General features: G+C 38.3%; 1 pseudogene; it reads right to left on the bottom strand.

The window, feature by feature from the left end:
• Positions 1–2,852: 2,852 nt before the first annotated feature.
• Positions 2,853–2,973, bottom strand: LOC138996520 (U2 spliceosomal RNA; annotated as a pseudogene).
• Positions 2,974–6,858: the final 3,885 nt, after the last annotated feature.

Below are 6,858 nucleotides of genomic sequence, written 5' to 3'. Positions count from 1 at the left end.
TTTTTTTTTAACATGTAAGATGCATAGCTTAAAATAATTGAACAATATCATGCCTCATGATGTAACCCTCCAGAAATTCCCATTAAAGTCTGGAACAGTGAAACAAGCCTATGATCGCAAAGATTGTGTAAGACTGTTCAGGAAATGCCAGCGACACAATTAAATAAGAAAACTATGTAATGGCTTAAAAATATTGGAAAAGAGAAAGCGAATTTATCAAATGTTATAAAATAATATAATTTTCCACCTGAATAGCCTGAGAAACTCAACAGAAAAAAAAAAGCTGTTAGAACTAATGAGTTCAATAATGGAGCCAGTTGCAAATTAAATATTAGAAGTTCCACAGTTTTCCTATATTTCAAATATAGTCAGAATATTTAGTGTTTAAATAAAATACACCATTCATAATGGTAATAAAATGTCAAATACCCAAGGATAAAATGAAAAAGAACTCCATAGGGCTCACAAAAAGGCAAACTGTAAAGCACCATTGAAGGAAATTAGAGTCTTGCTTTGATGTGTAGAACCATAGCTCGTCCCCAGGTAAAAATACTCAATAGGATAAAAATGTCAAGTATACCTAAATTAACCATAAATTTAATGGAGTCCCAACACAAATTACTTTTTTTAAAAAAATATATTTTATTGATTTTTTACAGAGAGGAAGGGAGAGAGATAGAGAGTTAGAAACATCGATGGGAGAGAAACATCGATCAGCTGCCTCCTGCACATCTCCTACTGGGGATGTGCCCGCAACCCAGGTACATGCCCTTGACCGGAATCGAACCTGGGACCTTTCAGTCCGGAGGCCGACGCTCTATCCACTGAGCCAAACCGGTTTCGGCAACTTTTTTTTTTCTTTGCAATTTGCCAAAATTGTTTCAGAGTTCAGCTAGATTAGAACAACAAAGGTACAAGAAGAATTCAGTTTTCAGAAGGGTATTCTGGCAAACTGTATCAGAAGCACTTAAAAAATTGTATGCTTTGACATAATAATTCAGCTTTGAGGACTATCTCCCTGAAACATAATTGGACAGGAGCACAATGATCTACATACTATATCCATATGTTGTAGAATATCCATAACAACATTTCTAATAATGCAAGTGTGTGAAAAAAATAATGGGGTAATGATTAATGCAGCTATTAAAATAATAAAGTCACTGGCATATACTAGTTTGGAAAATGTTCACAATGTAGGTGCTTTGTGAAAAATTAGGCAAAAATATTTATAAACTATGTTTTCATATAGAAATGAGACTAGAAGAATGCAGACAAAATACTGAATAGTCATCTGTAAGTGCTGGAATGTTTAGTGATACTGTCTTATTTTTTGATTGGTGTTGTTTATGTCTTCCAAAATTCTGCTGCTCTAAGAATTTAGGTCCTGTCAGTTTCCTTCCTTGATACAAGCACTTGCATCAACCCTCTCTCCACTGAGGAGACCTGCAGTTTCTTAGCCGGTGGATAATACCTCTCTACTCTACCAAGAATGTGGATTTCCTAAAATGCAAAAATGATCATATTTGTCTCTTTAAACATTATGCTGTGGTTCCTTATTGTCTAGGAGAGAGAGGATAAACACCCTCATATAGTGATGGCACGTCCATTCACTGGGCTAACCTCCCCTCCCACCCTCCTCTCCACATTTCAGGACGCTGCCATGTGCCTGTCTATAGTGATCATCCCACCTACTTCATTTAAGATGCTCATTCTTCGGGTGTCAGTTTCAAAGTCATCTCTCACAAGAGCATTTCCTGACCTTTAAAGAATATTTCTGCCCCCCTCATCTCCCTTTCTCTAGTTTATATCGTAGTCCTCACTTTTCTCTTTATAGGCATTAATAATTTGTAGTTACCCGACAAATGTATTTACAGAGTACTTACAAAATCTGCCTCTATCACTATAAAGTAGTCTCCAAGCAAGTGTGGACTGAACGTGTCTCGTTCACTATTCTGAGGAATTTGTTTAATAGATGAATACATGAATATACCCTTGTTCCAAATTCAGCCAGCTTCAGCTCTCTGAATGTATTCAGCCATTTCATTCTCTGCCTTCCTATGTCCAGTTTCCTGTCTGGAGCATTCTCTGGAAAGTCTGGTGACTATCTGGTCATGTTCCATGACTCAGCTCAAGCACTGCTTCCTCTAGAAAGGTTGGTGGAGTTGACCACTCTTTGGGCCCTGCTGGAGCATAGTTCACCCTCTTATACTAGGATCTGTCACATTCTATGCTTTTATTAGTTCCTATGACTATGTCCCCCTACTAGAATGTAAGCTCCTACTGGGAAGGGATTGGTCCTTGCTCATCTCTAGTTCCCAGCATTTAGCACAACACATGGTTGGCCTTCAGCAATCAGTCAGAGCTGGTTGGATAACTGAACAAATGAGTTTCTCCTAAATGCTTCATAGCATTTGTAACCGATAACTTCACTTGATTCCAAATTATTCCTATTAAAAATCACCACAGGATTATTTAATCTATAGTAGGAAGAAAAGACAAAAGCGTTCCAGAAGAAATTTTGAAAGACAATCCATTTCTCTGTAATCAATAGGATTTTTAATTTTTTTGCACCATTCCCGGAGGTACTGCAATACTGGGTCAATGTGTGGAGTGGATGAAGCAAGCTCCTATTCCATCTCCCTGCCCACAAAATCCATCTATAATAATAAAAGGGTAATATGCTAATTAAACCAGACGTCATTCTGGATGTCATTCTGGATGAAGCCAGGGCCAGAAGGAGCCTGGCTCTCAGGTGCCTGCGGGTGGCAGGAGGGAAGCCAGCCCGGGTCCCGGGTGCCAGCGGGAAGCTGGTGCCAGCAGCTGGGGTAAGGAAGGCCTACTCTTGCACGAATTTTTGTGCATCAGGCCTCTAGTTTAATATATTGTCCTCAGATAGAGGACGTATTAGATATTAAACTGATAAGAACAGTTGCTTCACTTTTGATCTTAACCAAAAGGCTGAGAAGTGATCATCAATAGGATTTTTAAAAATAATACCAGGTATCACATGGTCCTTGAGTAATACCACCAATAATTATAACAAGAAATATCAGTTGAAGGAAAGGTTAAAATCATTGACCAGCCTCAGCCAAGCACTCTACTGGATTGCAGCTGCATGGCCCATTGAAAGGATTTAAATTGGTCACTGTCTGGAATCCCCAAATCTTTGGTTTATATTTCATTTTTTAAAAACTGCACTTTCAATCTCTGCTCACCACCTCCAAACTGAAGGCAGTCTTTTTAAAAAAAAATTTTTATCTTTAATGTTGAAAGTATCACATATGTCTCCCCCATTGACCTCTTCTAGGCCACTCCCACCCTCTGCCCCTGGAGGCAGTCTTGACCCCTATGGGATCAAGACTCAGAAAACTGGCTGTACCCCAGTGGGACTGGATGCCTTGCTCTTCTGGTTTGGGGATCATCATTGTGCTTTCTGCCTCCAGCCCACAGTCCTCACATGGTTACGCACAGACAGCCTCTGGCGCACAGATGAGCATAAAACAACCATCGCTGCAGGTGCAGAAATGCTTTTATAATGAATTACAGCCTCCTTACTGGGACCCAGGAGAGACCTGCTGTGTTTGTCACTTTTTAGTTATTAGGCCACGTCTGCAGGCACCCACGATTTCTATTCCATGCCTACCCTCATCTGGAACAGAAAGCAAGTGCTGTAGCAGCTGTGTGTATATTTGTTTTCTTTGGGGCAGAATATAGAGGCCAAGGAAACCACAAAACAGACTGAATCACAGTTCTTCCTTCTCTTACATAAGGATACAGAAGCAGGTGCGCAGTGCTTGTTTGTTCTGGATGTATAATAAGGGCTGTGAGCTTTCATGTTAATAAGTTGTATCCAGCCTCTCATTAGTGTCATATGTACAGTCTGAGTGCTGTCTTAGCTCCGGGATTGGACTGCTTTACGTAAGAGACACGCCTCATGGTCTCTCTGCCCTATACGCCCGATTCATACCAGCATCACTCTCCTTACTCTCACATTTGAGGACACACAACGTGAAGAGTCACAGCCACATGGACGGGTGAGGTCTTTGTTTGACTGAAACCCTCATTCCAAACATACTAAAGCCTAAGGAGCCCAAAGGGGCAAACCTTTTGAAGGATCATTTCACTGAAGAAAGAATTCTAAATTCGTAGATCTTTTCTTTCATCGCATTCAATATCCACTTTCCCTCTACTTTCTTCTTGCTTCTGAAGTCTTAGTAATTCCTATCCTTGCTCATCTGTGAGTAAGGCGTTCCCCCACCCCCCTTGGTTTTTTTCATAATTTTTTTCCCTGCGTCTTTGATTTTTTTATAGTTTGATATATGTGTTGCTGTAGTTTGGGGGATTTTATTCTGCTTGGGGTTCTCTGAGCTTTCTGAATTTTTGTTTGATGTCTATCATTAACTTTAGGAAATTCTGAATCATCATTGCTTCATTTATTTCTTCTGTTCTTTTTTCTATCCCCGTTGTCATATATTACTCCTTTTATAGTTCTTGAATCTTCTGTTGTCTTTTGTCATTCTTTTTCTCTTTGCATTTCAGTTTTAGAAGTTTATATTTCTTCTAGCTCATGGACAGTTTCCTTGGTTGTGTCCAGTCTATTGAAGAGCCCATCAAAGGCATTCTTCATGCCTCATACAGTGTTTTTGACTTCTAGCATTTCCTTTGGATTCTTTCTTAGAATCCCCATCTCCCTGCTGGTATCATCCATCTGCTCTTGCCTGTTGCCCACCTTTTTCATTAGAGCTCTTAGCATATGAATTACAGTTGTTTTAAAATTTCAGTCTGATCATTTCAGCATCCTTGCCATATCTGACTCTGGTTGTATTGCTTGCTCTGTCTCTTGAAACTGTCTTTTTTGCCTTTTAGTATACCTTATAGTTTTTTCTTATTGAAAGCTTGACATGATGTACTAGGTAAGAGTAGGCCTTTTGTGTGAGGCTTTATGTTTATCTTACTAGGAGTTGGGCTATGTTTACTGTTTATTGTAGCTTAGGTGTCAGAAGCTAACATTTCCTCTGGTGTTCTTGTGTTTGCCTCCTCTGTTGTATTTGGGTTTCCCTAGAGATTTCTTCTTAAGTAAAGTCTGAGGCCTGCAGTTCTTTCAGTTATATTTCCTGGTTATAATACCAGAGCCCTAGTGATGTGATGGTGAGGTAGAGAGAGGGAAAGGGTTCTGTGGTCCTGCGATTAGGTCTCAATCTTTTAGTGAGCCTGTGTCCCGGGGCAGTGACTTTCATGAGTGCCTCTTAGTCAACTCCTCCCCTCCCCGACCTGCTTAGGTGAGTCTTTATGAGAGAAATACCAAAGAGTTTGCAGCCATGTTTTAATAACTGCCATACTTATTAAATGTGTTGTGAGAATAAAATGATTAAGATACACCAGCTATACTAGTATATTATGGTACGAACTTCACTTAGAAAGACTTGTGCTAGAATTAGGTTTCCAATGTTCAGAGGTTATGCAAAGAACACCTCGATTCATTCATTCATTCCAAAAATACTGACAATACTGTGGTGAAAAGACAAGATCCTTGACCTCATGATTCAGGACACTGGTATACTTCTGAAGAAATCACATCAGATTGATAATGATTCGATATGTTAAGTTCCATGCTAGAAACATGGGTCTAGCTTACCACAACCACGAGAATGTTACGTGAGTTATATAAGATCCAGAAAATCTACAGAAGGAGGAAAAAATGGAGGTGACAGAGGTTGAGTGCTGAACAACATTTTTGGGGAGCACAGACTATCAAAACTTCTAAATTCAAATGTCATATAAAAGACCAGATCTGGGGCCAAAGCAAGAAAATGAAAACAAGGATCCGAAGCAAGTTATCTCTGGACTTGAACAAGAATGGGGTTGATAGGAAAGCAAAATGAAGTTTCTGTAAAATTTCTTTGTGTTCATTAACTGTGTATGATGGATGTGTCTGTCTTGAAGAATAAAAGTAGGGTGTTATAGTAAGTACAACTACTGACATATAAATACCTTTTTAAAGAGGCATAGTAAAGTTATTTGTAAGGCATATAATTGTCAAAAAATTGCTAACTAGAATATACCAAGAACTCCTACAGATTTTTTAAAAATCAAACAACCCAGTGGAAATATGGGCAAAAGATATAAATAGGAAAATCACAGCAAAGGAAATCAATCTCACTATAATCATGAAAATGCAAAATAAAAATAATAAAATCAGCTATTATTAAAAGACCCCCCCCATGAATACACTAAATTTGGTGGTTATAATGATGAAACTAGATACATATACCAATTTGTATAAATGACAAAAACAATGAGGAACTGCAAAATGTAGACATGAATGTGAACAACATTATACCATTTGGTTCAAGTTTTAAAATGTGCAAACTGCGTAATGATTTTCAATACATCCACATATAATGAAGTATGAAAAAACAACAGAAGACACAAACCGAGTTCAGATTCTTCTGAGGAGAGAGTAGAGGAAATTGAATTCTGGAGTAGTTCCATTGTGGACTTTTAATGTATCTATGTCTTCTTTCTCATAAAAATTAGATCTAAAGCAAATATGACAAGAAGCTAACATTTGTAAAATGTAATGGTGACAGTACCATTTTCTATGTACTGTTGGAAATATTAAATAATCATTTTTTTCAAATATTAGGATCACAAACTACATGGAATATTAACATTGAATTCCTCTTTGCGGGACAGTTGGGGAAAGCAATTTGTTCAGATCTGGCTGAGGGACATGCGTCTGTCTTTGTCCAGTTTGGGATATATTCTCCTTTAGTAGATTTTTCCTTTATCCACTGAAGGTTTTGTCCTGTACCTATGATTTCAATATTTACTTCCATATATCAGGACTGTAAT

This window comes from Myotis yumanensis, unplaced genomic scaffold (assembly GCF_028538775.1).
Source record: "Myotis yumanensis isolate MYYU_CA2020_CCGP unplaced genomic scaffold, mMyoYum1.0.hap1 SCAF_17, whole genome shotgun sequence".
In the NCBI taxonomy this organism is placed as follows: domain Eukaryota; kingdom Metazoa; phylum Chordata; class Mammalia; order Chiroptera; family Vespertilionidae; genus Myotis; species Myotis yumanensis.
This window is presented reverse-complemented; position numbering and strand designations above follow the sequence as displayed.